The 19554-nt window shown below is 42.1% G+C and overlaps 1 long non-coding RNA gene across 1 annotated transcript; it reads right to left on the reverse strand.

Annotated features, from left to right (window-relative positions):
- Window positions 1-4461: 4461 nt before the first annotated feature.
- On the reverse strand, window positions 4462-8971 carry LOC306809402. Its single transcript, XR_013776221.1, has 3 exons — window positions 8427-8971; window positions 8187-8252; window positions 4462-4540 (listed from the first exon to the last, which is right to left on the reverse strand). It is a non-coding gene; the product is annotated as an uncharacterized lncRNA (long non-coding RNA).
- Window positions 8972-19554: the final 10583 nt, after the last annotated feature.

Genomic DNA, 19554 nt, shown 5'->3' on the forward strand with positions numbered 1-19554 from the left:
AATACAAGGTCATGTGTCTGGGAACAAGAGAGACACATTTGCTGTGGAACAAGGAGTCAGATCCTGCTAAGAAGCATCTCTGAAAAGGACATAGGAAGTCCCAGCAGAGCAGTGCCAGAGCAGCACTCTGGCATCATCAGCAGCACTGCTGTAACAAAAGGAGCACTGCTGGTACCTATGTAAGAGTAGACTGAACACAGAACCGGTGTCTGGTGGTGATGAGACTGTTGCTGACACATTCGAGTCCAGACCTTGGCTTTAAAGTACTGGAGATGTGGGAAATGCATTTACAGTTTGTGAGTGCTGTCAGGTTTGCCAGTCCTCTCATCTCTCCTCTCCTGCCCAAGCTTTCTGCCTGCTGTGGGTGTCTTCCCTGCTGACAGTCACCCTGCAATGCAGCCCTGTGCAAGGGAACAGAAGACTCCAGACATCTTTGAAAAAAAGATGACATTGGGCAGGTGTGGGTGTTCTGCGAAATATTTGTTTGAAAGGCAGAGACCAATTCAACCAGTCTCTTCATAGCTGCTGCTAAGAAAAGAAAAAGGAGGAAGATCAGCCCTAGCCCAAAAGAATTGGGCAATTCTGTCTCCACAGGACTCCCTGATGAGTGCCATACTCTAGAGCTCTGCTGTGACACATACCTGGATAGAGATAAACTAAGCTTAACCTGGAAAGCTTTAAATGATAAACTAATCTTCCTCCTGGGTCACAGCCTTACTAAAGACAAGAATTTGAGGAGTCCTTCACGAAAAGCCTGTTGCAGTGCTGGAAGGCAGCTCACAGAGCACAGGTGAGGGGTGAGGAATGCAGCTCCATGGCATGTACAGGCTTGGGGTCAGCTCCATGCCGACACTACGTGCCATCATGGGTGAGTCCAGCACTGACTCTAATGCTTCCTTTACTAGAAAAAAAAAAGGGGGGGACAAAAAGATATTTTCATTTTTCTTGTATGTAATACGGCTCTGGAAAAGCTAACTTCTGACCCTACAGACTTTATTCATCACTCACTTCCATCTTTCTTAAATGCATTGGTAAAAATAGGCCAGAAAGCTAGAAAGCTAATATAAAAATATTGCCTTTTCAAGATCACTTCTGACAGCAGAGGAAGTGACCAATGTCTGGCCACTGCCTTTTAACCAGCTAAACATCTAGCCATTCTCAAGCCATGCAAAAGGCACAAATAGTGAAATTATGCCCTGCTCTTTGCCTTCATATGGGTGATTTCACTCCTACATGTGTGTCATGTCCTGGCCACACTCAGGCTGTGGGAGGTACATTTAACTTTCAGCTACATCACCAAAATTGAAAAAGAGACTCCAAACACATAAACTTTCACGTGTACATCTTTCATCATTCCAAAGAGCTGCATAAGTTTTGCTCTGTAGGTCTTGTACCATAAAGTGTCTTTCCTAGATGTTGGACTATTTTTATGGCACTTCCTTGGTATCTCGACAATTTGTGTCACAAACACAAACACCAACACAGAGGAACATGGACCTACCAGTGTGTATATATACAGTGGCATGGTGACTTCCTTGCCAAAATCAGGGAGTGTATTTCTGTGGTGTAAAGCTGAAACTGATGTTTCAGTCTCAGTGGGAAGGACAAGCTGAAGAATGGACGAGCTGTTTCCAAGCCCTGGTTGGGCTGCTCATTTTCTGAAACATAGTTGCTCATAACATTTTCTTGGGAAATACTGTACTTAATAGGTTTTCTTCCTTGTGTGAAAAGCACCCCTTGGAAGGTCATGTACACTTTTGACTTTTTTCCCCCTTTGGTATTAAGAGAAAAGAGGATAAAACGAGAAAAATATGAAGACACTAAACAGGAGGAAAAAAATTGTGAAAAAAGTTTCTACTTCGAAGAGCAACTAGAAGCAATTTACAGCAACAGCTTTTGGTTTTGATTTGTTTTTTCATATTAAAAATATGTGCTGGGATGTTATAATGCCAAATAGAGATGCGGTATGTTGTATAGCTGCACTGGATAACATCTTTGCAGTATAAACTAATTTACCTGCAAATTCCCCTTTGTGTGTGTGCGCGCGTGTATAAATTCTCATTCAAGGTTACGTTTACCCAATCAGCTTTGACTATGTTGCTTGCTTTCTGAAGAAACAAATGGAAACAAACATCACTCACTCTACAGTACCCCTCCCCTCCACGTGAGAAGGGAAAGCAGAACAGCTCTAAAAAGCAGAGCCATTGACTTTAATGCAGCTCCAGAGTGTATTTTTAATTTCGAGGCCCGACTCTCCCGCAGCTCGCGCGCGGCCCGGCTCCCTCACGGCCCCGCCCCCGCGCGCGCCGCGGGGCCGCTGGCGCCACCTGCCGGCCGCGCGCGCCGCCCCTCACGGCCCGCCGGGCCCCTGGGGGCCGGGCCGCAGCCGCACCGCCCCTTTCCCTTCAGTTTCTCTTTCCCTTGGGAATAAGGATGGCACACTGCCCTGCTGCTGCACGGGTCTGCCACCTCCCTGGCCAGCGTCGTCGTTGTCTCCTCGGGACCGGCGATGTCCCCTGAAACCACCCGCAGCAAAGCGCTGTTTACAGCCGCAGAGCAATCCGAGCTGCTTTTGTCCAGGGATTTGCAGTCTTACCTCGAATGCACCTTTATCGCGTGAAGTTGCTCGTCAATACCCTCAAGCCTCAACTAAAACTTATTTCTGGGATTTTCCCCCCCCTTTCTCCTCCTGACCTTGGGGCTGTGCCCTTTGTCCGCATTCCCCTCACGCAGTGTCTCCTCACCTTGCTTAAAACCCTGGTGCTCTTCAGGAACCCAGCACCAAACCTGCTCTACACTAACATTAAGCTCTTGAACGTTTACCTGGGGTAAAAAAAAAAAAAAAAAAAAAAAAAAAAAAAAAAAAAAAGCAAGCCCATTTCTGATTTTCATTAAAATTCTGCCTCATTTCCATCCCTATATAGGTCATTGAACACATTTAGCAGATCCCTTGATCGTTTGTAAACACAGGAAGAAAAAAACAGCTCCAACAAACATTTCTCTAGCTAGATGTCTAGCTAATGGCTGTCCCCACATCCCTTCACTCTCCTGTCACCTCAGTTTACACCAGAAACCTTCACCTGCTACTGCACATTTGCCAATCCCCGTCTTGGAGCACAGAAGTGTGAATAATAAATTCCCAGAAGAGATCTCACCCAACAGAGTAATGGAGCCACAGTGACAAGTTACTTGTTACAGAGCAAAAATGTGGGTGTGAGGTATTGAACAAAAAAGACAGCACACACATGTGTTGGGAAATCTAGCTCCTTATAGCCCAGGAGATGTGTACACAGGGCATGATCCCTGCAGGACACACCTTTGCCAGGGAGCTCTGGCAGGCCATACCCTTCCAGAAAGCAAGAGAGGCTTGGATCTTTTCCCTTCACTTACTCCATGAGTACTATGAGGTTTCTGCTTATTGCTGAGAGGATTAGCTGGCTGAAACACCAAAATATATGGCTGGAAAAGTTGGAGCTGTTCAGCCTGCAAAAGAGAAGATTGTGAGAAAATCTCACAGCAACCTTCCAGTACCTGAAGGGTCCTACAGTGAAGCTGGAAAGGGATACTTCATCAGGTGCTATAGTGAAAGGACAAGGAGTAATGGATGCAAACTGAAAGAGGGGGAATTTAAGTTAGATAATAGAAAAACTGTTTTGCTGTGAGTGTGGTGAGGCACTGGAATGGTTGCTCAGGGAGGCTGTGGATGCTCAAACTCTGGCAGTGTTCTAGGCCAGGTTGGATAATGCCTTGAGCATCCTGGTCAAGTGAGAAGTGTCCCTGCCCATGGCAGAGGGGAGTTGGGATGGGATGAACTTTCAGATCCTTTCCAAACCTTAGAATTCTATGATTCTATGATTTAAATTTGCATATATTTGTTTCCATTCCCTCTCTGTATGAAACGACATTTTCACTGGATAATTTTCTTCCATCTTTGTGGGCACTAGAACCATATTTGTGACCTGGAAACATAAATTTTCATCTGGAAATCCAGACTAGTATAACAGAGGTATCACCAAAATGAGTACCTTAAGTTTTACATCATCTATGTCACCTGAAAGATTAACTATATTGTTAATTCAGGGCGACAGAAAAGTATACTTGAATATAACCTATAGAAGATGGTTACAACCCAGTATTTCCTTTTCCTCATAGAACTGCCAGGCCCTACTGTCTCCATGAGCAGACAGTATTATGTCCGAACCTGCTTGCAGAGCTTGAATTCATAGATCATACTTGCACACAAGTTTGTAAAAAATACACCATTTTAAATAAAGGTGATTACAAAGAATGTACCCTGATTTTCTCACTGCAAATACTTTACTAAAAATGAAAAAAATTTGCCTATTAATTTTCCCAAACCACCATGGTGTTGGCTATGCCCACAGCCATGGGCTTTACACAGAGCTACTAGAAAATTATAATTTAGCATGAGATAAATGATGTCCACATTAGACATGGTTACCTGCTGTTACCCTGGTCCCATTAAAACTGGCCACTCAAACAACCTTGGCTCAGGAGGATCTGATTGCTGAGGCCTTTTCTAAAGAAGGAAGAGGGACAAGTACAAAGTCCAGCATTTTGACTATTCTGCTGCTGCTTAGAAATTTCTGTCTCAATGCTATTTAATTCTACTTGTCAGTAGTATATGTATGAGAAAAGAACAAAGATTCTCATTCAGGCAGAAATTAAAATGTGGAGAGGAAGAAGGAAAAAATATCTCTATACCAATAGCAGTCTGTTTTCTTGGGGAAAAAAAAAGAAATAAAATATGTGGAGCAGAAAGAAAGGTGAAGTTTCATGTTCACACACTTTTCTGACACTGCATTTCCATGCCAGGCAAAGAAGATAAAGAGCCACTAGTTTTATATTCTTGGCTGATCTTTACATTGGTTAGAAAGACTATTTGGCTATCCTAACAATGGTCTAGAGACAACAACTATGAAGAAGAGTTCAAAGGTGTCCGATTGCAATCTAATTCTGCTGTGTTTAAATTAAATATAGACCTTGCCGAACTCTTTGCTGAGGTAGATCCAGGGGCAGATTCTTGTTCTTCATAAAGGAACAGACACATCATTAAAACGGTGCCGGCAATGTGCACAGCAAAAGGAGGCTGAAACCTTGTCCCAAAATCGGAAGGGGGCGGGGGGAGGGGGAAAGGAACAAATAACTTCCGCTGCTGTTTTGTCATGCACAAATACAGTTTCTAGAGCTCCTCCGTTATCAAGGCTTCCCTGAGCACATACTAAGATCTTTGTTAACTGCATTCTCTGCACAAGAGGCAGAGCAGCGCTGCTACTGAAACCAGCCGGTCTGAACAAAGTGGAGCTAGTTCAGAAAGCAGAGTCAGCCTATAGCACACAGGACAAACAGTGACACGTTCAGCCCGCTGGAAGGCGACCCACATGGCTATCATTTGTGGCTGCTTTGCCAGCAAGGAAAAAGAGACTTTGAACAATTGGAGGGATGCTAAAAGGAAATGTCTGTACTTCTGAATAGCTGCACGCTGGGAATATCACTTTGGCACACTGGGAATATCACCTCTTTCATGCCGTCCTGCTTTTTCCCAGCTCCCTCTTGTCATGCAAGACAGGATCTAAACTGGATCAGTCAGGGTGACTAACAGGAACAGAACAAGGAACAGAAAAGGACATGGACAATGTCCACGGACAATGGATAATGAAGGACCTCTTTTAGAAGCTACGATATGAGGCAGTGAGGTCATGGGCTCATTTTGGAGAGCAGAGAGAGAAGCAAAAGTCCTGGAATAGCAGGGATCCACAGTCATTGCTATTTACTGAAGATGAGGATTATCTTTTCAGAGAGAGAAGACAGGCATGTCCTCAAGCAGCTATCTCATCTGGGAAATGACATTGCTCTAGACAGATCATTTTTAAGTTTATTTAACTTACAAAGAGACTGTGAAAAAACACAGAGTATAAGAACAAATTTAAACCATCTGTTTGATCATCTTGCAAACTGTAAACATTGTATTTGAGAAAATAATCTTTCTTCAGCATAACAATGTGCATGGATGGATTTGACTAAAATCTGGATAAAAAGGAACTTCCACTAAGTCAAATGGAAATTACCCAGAGCACAAATCAATATTTAAATTATTTTAAGTAATCCTTCTTCTTTTGTCAGCTTCTTACAGGAGTATCCAGGAATTTTTGCTCCCTTCAGCTTTCTTCCACACTTCCCTGGGTACTTATTCTACCGAGCAGCATTCAAATTAATTGCCAAACTGTTTATCTATTTAAAGCCATTATGCGCATACCCTAACTGACCCTGTAGTTCTTTATATATATATATATTCTGTAGCATCTACATCTATTCTTTCCTGAAAGTATACAAGTTTTAAATGACTGCACTGCAATCCAAATTATCATCAGATGATTGGATATTTTTGTCTTGTCTGCATATTGTGCTTTTTAACTGTTTATTATGATCCATAGTGCACAGTTCAGAGAGAATGCCTGCCTATAAAGCAGAGGCACTGAACCTGCTTTCTTCTCCTAACTCAAAGCCCCTTATCAGCAATGTCACTGGATTAAAATAACAAAGAAAGCAGTTCCTGTTAACACCCACTGGCCACACAGATAATTCAGTCAGCCTTTTCAAACAGCCTATTTGGTGCTCACAACAATAACATTAATTTCCTAGATTTAAAAAAAAAATTATTCAATATATGTACAGCATCAACATGAGTATCAAACAACACTTTGGAAACAGCATCATGTTGACAGTCTTAGATTTATGGACACAGAGGTTCAAAACAGTAGCAGAAACTACTTTCAGAATGTTCTCGTCTATACCCACACATCACATATCAGACCATGCTAATTAAAATATATAAATCTTGCAGAAGCAGATAATTTTCAGTGCAGTTATAGCATGGATGGGTCAACTTGGCAGAGGCCATCTGGGGTCTGCAGGTCACACCCAGGCTGTAGGAGGACATTCTGCCTGGCCCAGAACCCCTTATCCCCCAGAGGAGCTGGGGAAAGCTGCTCAGGCAGAGTGATCACCCCATCAACCCTGCCTGTGTCTGTCCAGAGCCCAACCCAAAGGGGCTCTTGTTCAGGTGATGAAGGGGCAAGGTGTAGACACATCCTCTTACACCTCTCCCTTGCTTGGGAGCGATCTTCTGCTGCCATCCCAGGACAGCAGCTGTGAGCAGGATACCCCAGGTTGGCCTGCAGCTCCCCAGATCAGACCACTGTGAGTTGCCTCCCAGGATCCCTCTCACCATAAGCCACAGGGTATCCCAGCATGTCGATATTATTCAACCTTAGAGAAACTACCAAAACATTTTGAGCCATTGTGACTCTGTCTTTCTGTCACTGATCACAGCATGAAGTTTTCGAGTCTCTCAATGTCTGATGTGCACGTCTGTACCAATGTAAGCAAGAAAAAAGCCAGGATGACATCATCTTACCCAACAGAATCATGGACACATTCAGGCATTGTTCACAGCAACATGAAATCTGTGTGTGGGAGGTTTGGCACCTTTTTCATTGTTGTTCACTTTCAGCTGCCTCCTAAGTCATTCACACAATCAGGCCTGTTTCTGAAGAACCTTTAAAAATGTATATTTATTCAAGAAAAAATAAAATCAAGGCTATGAAGCTCATTCACATTAAATGCCAACATGACATGGAACAGAGAGACAAAGAAGTGCAAACAGATGACAGCACCACGGGCTAAGTGAAACAAGTTAAAGAATCAAATGTTGCAGGGCTGACCGTAAATTTTGAAAAAGTCAGCCGGGAAAAAATCTGCTTGGTTGTAACAAGCAATTTGTAACCACTGGGAGCTCCTGCTAACAGAGTGGCACTACCAGTGAGGTCTTTCCTCTTCAGATATTACCTACATAGTTGGAGTTTTTTTGACTGTTTAGTAGCAGACTAAGAGAGTATAGTCATTCTATATGTGCTGCTGACTAATTACCAGCTACTAAGTTCATCAAATACTATACTGGTCATACAACTGAGAAATGTACACCCTTTCCTTAGGTATGAAAACCAGACCACTGTTCCAGTGAATTACAAATTGATCTTGAACAGTTTTCTCATCCTACTGTAAACAAATCTTATTGATTTTGGTGCATGCAAAGGGGTTAGATTGCAAAACTGATAATTTTTTAATAGCAGAAAAAAAAAAAAAAACCTGAAAGAAGCAGTTACCTACAAAAAATCCAGGCTAATAGTCAAGTGGCAAATGCAGTTGTCATGGCAGATACTTCTCAAGGCCTAAGTAAACTTTGTGTAAAAATTTGTGTAAAAGCAAGGTAATAGAGCTACTGAGAAATTCAGGAGTATTTAATAGATTGAATAAAGTTAACAAGAATACATATTAAGGGGAAACTAAGCAGTTTCAGATAAAGAAATTCTATCCTGGGTTTGGATAATGAAGAATTGGCTCACCTACAGCTTCTGTTACACTGTTACACCCCACAGTGCAGTGTTCATGATCCTAAGCAAGAGGGCTCAGCTGTCCGAGACAAAGAGCAAACAGCATTTAAAGGAAACAAAGGTTTAAGGAAGCACTGTCTCTTCTCCTCGTGTTTTCTGCCATTTAAGCTTTATTTGGGTAAGGCAAAGTCCCTGCTGGAAGAATTAAATTTTCCCCATAGTTGGGAATTTTCTAGATACACTTTCCACTGTCTGTAACCCTTCCTGAGCAAAGCTTTGACATTTTGGGAGATGCTTTCATTAAAACAGCAGTTCAGTGCTCAAAGAAGAAAACCCAGTGGTAGGAATTGTAAGAAGAAATCAAGAACCATCTCTATGCCAAAACTGGGGACAGTGCCAGTCTCCTTGTGTCAAAAAGAAACAACAGAACTGGGAAAGTTTGATTATCCTTGCAATCATTTTTTAAATGAAAGACATGGAATGGCTTCCTTATAGTCTTCAAAAAAAATCCTAAACTAGAGGCAACTGAAAAACAGTGTCATGAATATCTGAGCATCATTAAGAGTGGTCAAGGGCTCATTTAGCCCCCTCTGCCCCCAGAACTAGGCATGGTCAAATGAAAGCAGCAGGAACTGGATTCAGAAACACATCATCAGAAGCAGTTCACACAGTAGCTGCTTGCCAGGGAGCACCCTGTATAGCTTTTGTGGGCTGAAAGAGAAGCTGGACTTGGAAGATCCATGAAAGGTATTAAACAGCTAAACCATAACTAGCTCAGGAAATCCTGTGGACTGAAAATAGCCCACAGCAACAGTGATGTCTGGGGGAGTTACTGTATATTTTTATCGTGTTCTTATTCTCCCCTAGATACCCATTTCTGGCCACTCCTGGAGGCAGTCTGTCTCTCTTGTACAGTTCCCAGTACAGCCACTTTTCTGTTCCTTGATCTCAGCCTTTCTCCCCGACAAACTCCAGTCCAGTCATGAACTCCTCTGCTTGACCTGGTTTTGACTATTCACATCACACACACGGGCATCTCCCACATCCTGAAAGAAACCCTAAGCCATCCTTGCAGGAAGGAAAGTTAAAATCCTTGCCAATAACTATTACATACAGAACACAGGAAAAGGCCTGTTGGGTTTGTTTTGGCCTGTTTTTTCTTCAGTAGATAAGTTCTATGATGAAGGGACACACAGACTTATCCCTGTGGAATACCATGTTAATAGAAACAGTCCTGGTTACAGTACTGTGTCTGCTTAATAAAACACCCTGTTTACCCATGAATAACTCTTGGGAGTCTCTAGTGCTATAGGAGAGAACTGGGTGACAAAACAAACCATGTGTTAAATAAAACCTTTTTGCCAATGAGGTAGAAGCTGTTCCATCACCCTTTTCTCTCCAGTTCTTGCCAGCAGAACATTTCTACAAATCAGGCTCTTTAACTTGTCCAGTTTACGGGGATAAAAAAAGCCCACTGGAGAGAAGGCAATGCAGTGTTTCTGTTCAAGATGTAAGGGCTAAAATTTTGTCTTTCTAGGATAGAAAGATCCAACCTGCTCTCTCTGCTAAAAGCAGCCAGGCATGTACAGTAGATGAGGTATGGTCAAGCTATAGATATCCATAGTCTTTGCTCCTTGTGCAGTGAGATAAATCACCTAGACTGCCTTCCTTCAAATGCAGAAATAACACTCAGCTCTTTATGTAATTCTTCAGGGCTTTGCTCCCATGGCTGGTATTTCCATTGCAGTTACCTAGAAGGCAGAGTGCAATACAAACCCACAGCTGGAGGCAGCAAGGAATCTCACGAGGCTAAAGTACCCCCAGGGACCAGGCTTCTGTTGCCTGAAGTTGTGCACTTCTTGAGAAGGCAGTGTGTATCAGACACACGTCACCCGCTGGCCTGCCTGCTAATCCTGACCCATAAGCCCTCAACTGGCTCCTCCTCCACCCCACAGAGTGCTCAATGCACCCCCACTGCACTCATGTACAGAGCAGCTCCCCCTCCTCAACCTCCTGTTCCAACCTCCCTGAAGAGCTTTGATCCATCCATGGTGGCACTCCAGTCACATGAGCTACCCCACCAAACCTCTGTGATCTGAACTGGATCACAGCCCTGCAACTGCACGCAGATCTTCAACAGCAGTTTCTGCTGTCTGCTCCTCATGCTGTATGTGACAGTGTATCAGCACTTCAGAGAGGCATGCAGGTGTTCCAGTTTCCCAGTAGAGGCAGAAGGTCTACTTTTCTCAAAATTGGCCCCTTTCAGGCCCATTTTTACCGATTGTTTGACAACCTTACCATCAACAACTGACAAGTCGATGGCGGGTCACTGTTTGCTCCTCTGTCACTCCTAGTCTCCAAGGTATACTGTTGGTGCCCACAAGCAAAAGCACAATCCAAGACCACAGCAGGCCTCCCTAGATACCAGGTTGGGTCAGGAGATAGTGTCCCACTGCTGCCATTATCTGCTTTCTCCGTACCAGCTGAGGTATGGAGATACACTAGAGGGAGTCTGCAGCTTCTGGTTTGCTGCTGGAGTGAATCCCTTCCCTGGGAGCAGATCTGCAGAGGGAGCAGAGCTGTGCTTCCAGACGCAGGAAGACACCGGCCTTTGCCATAGTGGGAGTCTTTCTTCCCCACTCAACACTCTGCCTGTACCTCAAGTGGAGCTTTTGGGGCTCTCAGGCTTTTGTACCTGCAGGGTTCCTGGAGAAGATCTGGTGGATGTTTCTTGTCATCACTGATGATGCACAGCCACTTTCATCCTCCCACAGCTCTGCTAATCGGCAGCATGTACCCTCCCATGCACAAAAGCCCATGTCCTCAGCCCTGATGGAGCATTCCTCAGCCCCAGCCCTGTGGAGCTGCACTCAGACTGAGGCTGCTGATGTCACAAGGGCCACTGACCCAACGCTGCTGGGGTCTGTGCTCTGTGGAACATCCTCACCATGGCAGAGCATGTGTCTGCTGCTCACGGTGAGGTCCCTGCTTCTGTCCTGCACTCACTGCTGCTATGGGAAGCCATGCTCTCAGCCAGGCAGTGCTTCTGGAGGGATGCCCCATACTGAAAAGGCTCATGTCCACTTCAGCCAGGAATCAGCTGAACAGTAGCTCAGAGCACCCTTTCTTCAGCAACAGGCCAGACCCTTTTGAGGTTGCAGCATCCTTATGTGCAGCAGCAGCAGCACACTGATGCTCCTCAAATGTCTCTGAGAGTCCTCTGCCAATCCTAGGAGAAACTTTCAGAACACCCACAAGATTTCAAAGCACGGTCCAGAAACTGCTGCACCTGTTGGCTGCCCTAACAGATGTGCAGTTCCTCAAATCTGTCTCCAGCAACCCAAGTCTGTCTTCACTGCTGGCAAGGAATATTCATCTTAGAATACCAAAATAATTTAAAATTCTCCAAACAAGCCTGACAATACTGAAGTAGCTCCTTACTTATCCAAATCAAAAGTCCAACACAGTATCTTAAGATTTGAATTTAGTAGTCAGTGGATTAGGAGAACCATGAATTAAGCCCATGGCCATAGAGGGCCTTGAGTATACTACATGAATTGTAATAATAATAACAATGTATACCATATTTGCATAACAATGCATATGTTCCTGGTAGTTATAACTAGAAATCACCTAGAAGTGAAAATCTAATTTCAAGCTACCTGCATATGTGTAGGCATGACTATATATATATATATATATATATATATATATATATATATATATATATATATATATATATGCATATATATGTCACAAATGTATGAGAAACTATTCTGAACCCATATCTAAAAAATTAATAAAAAACAATCTACTTGTTTTGTATTTGTTATCTTCTAAACTATGCTAACACTCACTGGTGATGCTAAATGGCAGGTGGAATAAAAATGGATTGCTACAATATAATGGCCTAAATTTGTCAAGCCAGGGAAACTTGTCCTATTTCATGATTCACTCTTCAAAAGCTATGCTGTTACAGGAATGGAGTCATACAATAATTCAGGCTGAAAGGGACCTCAGAAGGTCTGTAGGCCAAAATCTAGTTCAAAGTAGGGTCAGGCACGAGGTGAGGCCAAGGTGCTCAGGGCTTTACACAGCTGGTTCTTGAAAATCTACACGAGAGATTATATTCTCCTTGGGCAACCTGATCCCATGCCTTACTGATCCCGTTTTGGTTAGTTTGTCTTTATAAGCTTCTCCTTTGCATCCAGCCTTACACTCAGGTTCAGTGTCTGACTCTGTCTCCTTTCTTCCCACCATGTATTGCTGTAAAAGCCTGGGACCATCATCTCAGTGCCCTCCCTGCCAGAGTCACGCTGCCCTTCTGTGCTCTCCTTCCAAAGCTGTGCTGAAAGCCCAGCTCCACCAGCCTCCCCACACAGAGCCCGTGCTCCGGGTCTGACCATCGTGGCAACTCTCCACTGAATTCACAGGAATTTATCAGATTCTCAGGGTGTCAAACCTGAGCACAGTATCCAGATGTGGTCTAACAACTGCTGGGTAGAGGGGATAATCACCACCTACTAATCACCCCCTCACTTTGCTCCTATTAATATATCCTACTGTGATGTATTCAAAGAAACTCCCCCAGCTGATTTTCAACAGATCTGCTACCCCAAACTAGTCAGTCCCCAGCTTTGCATCATGGTCAAGGGTCCTGTGCAGGGGATGGATTAGCATAGGTGTTTATTCAATTTCATGAGGTGGTCCCATTTCCCCAGGGATTCTAGGTGTGTGTCTCTGTATGCCAGCATGCTGACTGCCCCTTTCCATGTTCTGTCATTTGTGAACTTCATAAGCGAGCACTCTGCCATCTCCTCCAGGTCACTGATAAGGGCATTAAACACAGCACAGCCCAGGACAGATCCCAGACAGTCATTACTGGCCTTGAGGCAGAGTAGCCCTTGACCCACTGCTCTTTGAGTTTACTCATCCAACCAATGGTACAAACCCTCTGGGTGCCTGATACCTCCTAAGCCAAGAACTGGGCTATCTACAGGTGAAAGAGAACAAAACCCAAACACGTTTTGTATGATCAGCTAGAATATTCATTCCCTGCTTCATCTAATTCAAGTATGGCCTGGATAGAGACACTTTATGGATTACCACCTGGATCAGCCCAGGGTGCTGTTTAGCTTGCAGCTTCTTCCCATGCCAGGAATCACTTCTTCATCTTGCAGCTCCATTCACTCTTGCATATTTATATCTTTAACTGGCAAAATAATTTTGACCAATGCCTGTTCTGTATATCTAACTGCATGTTCCTCCCTTGAACTCCTGCCCCACCTGAGCAGGAAATCATCTAACCCTGCATCCTGACTGGGCAAAGGGCTCCCTCAGCCACAAGCTCACTAAGTTGAGAGAATTGATACCCCATTTCCAGAATCTAAATCCATACCTATTTAAACTGATTCCCTTCAGTAGAGAAAGTGTTGTGTGACTTGGTCACCACCACATGACTGTCCATGCAGTGTTCAATGAACTTACTCCTCATTGCAGAGGACTTAAATACTTTTGATTTTTTATTTATAGAGGTACTTTCTCATTAAGTCACCCAAACACAACCAATATTTAATTCACTGCATTACTTTAAAGGCCATGTGAATCTCCTTTTTTTTTCCCTGTGATATTCTCATAGGGTTTGAAAAGTGTATTTACTCCCTTACTCCATTCCATCATTTTTCATTTATGTGTTTTCCTCTTGCAGAACTCTGGCTCTCAGCCATAGCAGGTACATGGTCCAGTGATGGGGGGGGGAGAGGGGGAGGGTGAGCCTTTGTTCTCAGGGGCTGTTTTCAATCACCACTGTTCATCAAAGCTTTGTGGGACCAGGAACCTACAGAAAAAGAGCACCTGCTGATGACAAAGCAGGCAGAACTTTAGGAGGTTTAGTCAGTCTTTTTCTTAAGATAAACTTGGTTTTCCTTATTTGTATTTGTGTCATTAGGCATGACTAACACAAAGGAACAGTATAAAAGTGGACAGGAACATGGCAGAAACATCAAAAGAAAAGGTATAAAAGATATAAAAATTCCAAATAGATAACAGGGTATGTGCTGATTATTTTTTTTTAGCACATGACACTTTCCTTCTGAGAAGTTTCCCATGGCTACTGCCAATGTTTTATTGAACTCAAATGCTGCCTGTGTAGAGCAACAGTGAACTCTACTCTCCCATGAGGACTTCTCCCTAGTTTGGTAGTTATCCCCTTCATAGTCACTATTTCCACAGCAATCTGCACCATATGAAGAAAACTAAGAATCATGGTTCAAATAAAAAAGACAATATATTATGCTTAAGTCTTGAAACCTTGTTTACAAACCTTTTTCAGCATATTAAAAATGTAAATCTGTAAGAGGAAAAAAAAGAGGCACAACTCAACAGGCACTGGAGTTCTTACAAATAAACATTGCCACAACTGTGCACAGAAGCCAAGGCCATGGAACACCTGGGTTTTTCAGCACATACACCCACTCTGACCTCTCTTACAAATGTACACATGACAAAACTGTTGCATTTCAGTTTCTGCTGTGCAGAAAATTAAAATATCAGACGTTTCAGAAGACTAACAGCAGAAATGGCAGAAAGGAAGCAAATACACACACCTGTTACTTTAATAACAACAGTTCCTACATGGTTGTATTTCTTTCTGGCACATGAGACAGAAGAGTTCTCCTTGCCATACACAAAGCTACCATATTCTGGATTCTCACTCCTCTCATACTCAGCAGTTCAGCACCTCTCAACTGCAGGAATATATTGGCAGCAGATACCAAATGACAGAAAACCCAAGTAGAATGCTCATGTCTCCCAATGGTCACCCACTGTGCATACACTAGTTAATGCTCTCTTCAAGTGAGATTTTTAGTGCTTTTAGTGCAGCTGGTAGTTTAGCAGTAGTTGGCTACTGCCAAGCACAAAAGGTTCTCAAAAAAACCCAGCATGCTGAGTCACATCAGTTGGCCAGATGACCCCCATGAGCTCTCATGATGAATCTGTGTGTTGAAATCCAGATCTGCCAGGGTATGGATGAGGCTGCACACAGGCATACAGGGGATAACCAGAATACAGCAGATCTTCAGTGTTCCAAAAGTCACCCAAGTCCTGGCAAAAGCCACTCTAACCACTCACCTCCTACAAGTATTTCCCAGAAGGCCTGGACACAGACTACTATCCTGTTGTACAGTCACAGGCTAGAAATAGCAGAACACATGGACAGAATGCCTGCAAAGGAGCTAAACAGCTTAAGGTGTCCAACGGTCTGAATTTATGTGGTTAAAAAACCCCAAAACAACAAAACATCAAAATACCTTTTGAAATCAAGACTATGACAGACAAATTACACATAAAAGCAAAAGGCACACAAGAAAAAGATTTAAAGATTTGAAGTAATTTCCTGGCAGAGATGAAACTCCCACTCTTTTTGAAATTAACACAACAGATGTGTGGCTGAAAGACTACAGAAAAAGATGTGTGGTTTAGTATCTCCCTATGTCTAGCAGAGGTAATGACAATCAGGAACATCCCACTTCATTAACAGGAACATAGAATCCAGAAATTCAAACAGGAGATCCACTGTGAGAAGCCCTCCAGTTGTCTCAGTCATTCACCCCAGAAATTTTAACTGAGGAATACTTGGGCTATTTTTTACCTTTTTAACAAAAATGGGACAATTCAGCTACTTAAACAACTATTTAGTTGTCCTCATCTTGAATTTAAATAGGATGGTGCGTCCTAAGCAGGGATGGCTACAGTACTAAGGACTTCTTTTTCTTGCATAAACAGAAAACAACACAAAATAAAACATTGTTCCAAATTCAATATCAAATAGTAGCACAGAAGCTAAGATGATTTAGTCACAAGTTTTGAACATATTAATGAATTAAGTATGGATTAAAAATGTTATCATGTTACATCAAATATTTTATCTGAAGTAAATATGATAGCACTAAATGACAGCAATTCTGTGTCATGGCCATCTCTCACTTCCATATTTTGTTTAAATGCAAACAGGCAATGGATGCTGACCAGATATTAAATAACAGTTATAGAAAGATAAACAATAGAAGTAACAGAACCACTTCAGATGAAAACAAAATTAATTTTTAGTTCCTTACAGAGATTAAATACTATCCCATGGGGAATTAGTGTAATATCCAATAACACTCTATCATACATTTGTCAGGATAGCACCCAAGTATATAATAATTAAATATTGCTGAAGTGATACATATTTCCTGTGCAGCTTTTCCTGTTCTCTTCCATGACTAAAAAAAAGTAGTTTGGCAAAACTTGATCTTCTCTACTGCAAAGAGTCTTCATTTTCTTTCACATTCCAACCAAAGACTTGTTTCTTCCCTAATACCAGGAGCAAGAAAGAGTGAATGGAAACTTCTGCCTAAATCTCTCCATATTACTCCTCCTCTTGACTTACAAAACAAAGTGTATTTGGGAACACATAGTTGGCTACTTATGTTTCAGGGGAGTCCTTGCCATTTCAATGGATAACACAGGCCAGCTTTTGGAAGATCTCTTCCTAATTTTGGAAAAGTACTATTACCTATAACCTGGGAAGGAGCTTGGTTCAATAGATGTTGGAAAAATGAGGTATTAAAGTGCAGCAGCAGTTCAACTACTACTTCTCTTGTGAATTACCAAACCTGTCCACACCTTTTTCAATACACCCTGCAGTCCAAGGTCTGCTTTTGCTTTACAACTCAATGCCTGTACAACAAACAGCACAACAGCTCTATTTACAAACACAGATTATCTCAAGGTGGAAAGAAACCATAAGGATCATCAGGTCCAACTCCCTGCTCCTCACAGGACTACCTAAAAACAAACTTAACAACCAAGCAGTGACTGGGCATAGGACTCACACTGTCCTGTAGAAGAGAACATCCATATGTGAAGGAAAGGGAGATCATTCCAGGCTTCTAAGAAAGAATTCTGATATTAGTAAGGAAGGGCAGATAATCAGGGTTTCAGAAAATGCTGCTAAGAAGAGGTCACATTGAAAGATTTAATGAGAGGCACTGTAGGAAACATCATTCCAATGCTTAAATGCTGCTATCTGCAATGTGGACCTGCTATCTGTGCAGCTGCTATCAGGGAGCTTTGAAAGCTCTTTTTTCCCAATGGCTTATGCCTTGACCTCTTTTGCCCTAATTTTAGTTTAGCACAGAAATGAATGATGGCCTGCTTCCTATTGATGGAGGTTAGAATCCTCTTTTGCCAAACTATTCCAAATTCCTTACTAATGACATTTGCCCTCAGCAGTAGCCATTGCCCTCTTCCCACAAACACTCCTGGCATTAGTTTCAATTCTATGCATGTTCCTATGCATTTTCCTCCAAATCAGAGAAAGCAATTTATCTTCAATTCTCCTCTCCTAAATAAATAATAATAATACCATCATCACCAACTTAATTTTTCCCATCTTGGCTTTTATCTTTAGTAGAACACTCCTATCACAGGTGATCTTATATCAAGAAACTGCATTCCTACCTCATTTATCTGCTGATTCTCTACTCTTTACTGATCTCTCCAGCACCTTTGTAATCAATAACTCATATCTAACACCCCACTTTTCACCCAACCACACGGTTGACCCCACTGTTGTTTTTTCATCACCTAAACCATAGAGATTAAAGCAGAAGATAATTAAGCCATCATTTATTCCTCTTTTGAAATGGTCATTGAAGGATAAGAGTAAATGAATTTTGGGGAAAACACAAAGGCAGTTTCTACTGCCTTTCAGTGTCTTGCAGGTCAAAAGAATCCAGAAAAATGGTGATGCACATCACACATGTAACATGTTACTTCATCTATAGGAATGGCTACAAAAAAATACCCAACAAAAGCTAACCCCCAAAAACCTCTTTGCTTAAAATGAATACCTTTTTATTTTATTAAATAAGGATTAAAAAATCTTCTTCAAAATATCTTTAGTTTACAATAATTTAATTTTGCTGAATAAAAATATACTACAAGGAACACAGGAACCTGCAAGTCTAAAGTATATCTACCACAAAAGCCAGCTGTTCCAACAGATTATCTCAAGGTGCTGTGATCAAGAAGAAAGCTCTTTTACATTATCAGCTTGTCTTCCCAACATAGTAAAAAAATTTTAAGATTGTTTCATTCTAACACAATCTTCTATACTGTAACAGCAACTAGAGTTACCACTATTGATACTGCTACTATCTTACACTGTATAACTTGTGCAATTGTCTTCTATCTGCAGAAAAATATGAAAAACAACAATACTGATGCAGTATTACAGAACATTATCTGAAGCCATCAGCTCAATGAATCTGTTCAGAACCACTAATGGATTTGCAACTTGCAATTTCTTTTTTAATAACAAAATTACTCCCAAGTAAGCAGAGACAGTGTTCAGTAACACTGCTTTGATTTGCAAAATACTGCATTCCTTTATGTCTACATATGTGAGGTAGGATACAAACATGGGAAACACAAGTAGCCAAATCAAACACCTTACGCTATCCATCCTTCAAAGAACCTGTGCATTAAAGTAATCCCAACGCACTACATGATTACTGAAACTCTTATTTGCAGGGGTAGAAATCTGTATTTAGAAGCTTTCTTCCTTTTTACATCAATATGATGCTGCTGTTTCAAAAAGAATATACAGTATACATCTCCATCATAGAAATGGAAGTGCTACTAAAAAAACACACCATGACTGTACTGAGGCACTGAAAAAAAATGCAAGCATGAAACCTTTTCATTACTGTAAACACTGCACAAGATCATGTTTATCCTGCCCACACAAATACAATGGCACTTGGGGACCACTGTGAAGAGATTGGATCCTTTGGACAGCAGAATCTGAAGAATTTTAAAGCAAACTGGGGGGAGGGTTTTTTTCTGTATTTCTATACCAGTTGCCAACATTCAGCTTCTTATTTTTCCACGATCAACAAAATAGGAGAAGCTGTACTGTATACAATGAAGAGGGCATCCTAAGGATGTGGGGCAAACCTGCTGACGCATCAGGAAGTTTGCTTGTCTGTGGAACAGAAGTCACTTCAGTCACTGTTAGGATATTACACCTCAATTACTAAACATTGTAAAGGCAACATCCAACAGTGATGCAAACACTGGAATTGCAATC

The sequence above is a fragment of the Erithacus rubecula genome (assembly GCF_903797595.1).
Source record: "Erithacus rubecula genome assembly, chromosome: 1".
NCBI classification, from domain to species: Eukaryota; Metazoa; Chordata; class Aves; order Passeriformes; family Muscicapidae; genus Erithacus; species Erithacus rubecula.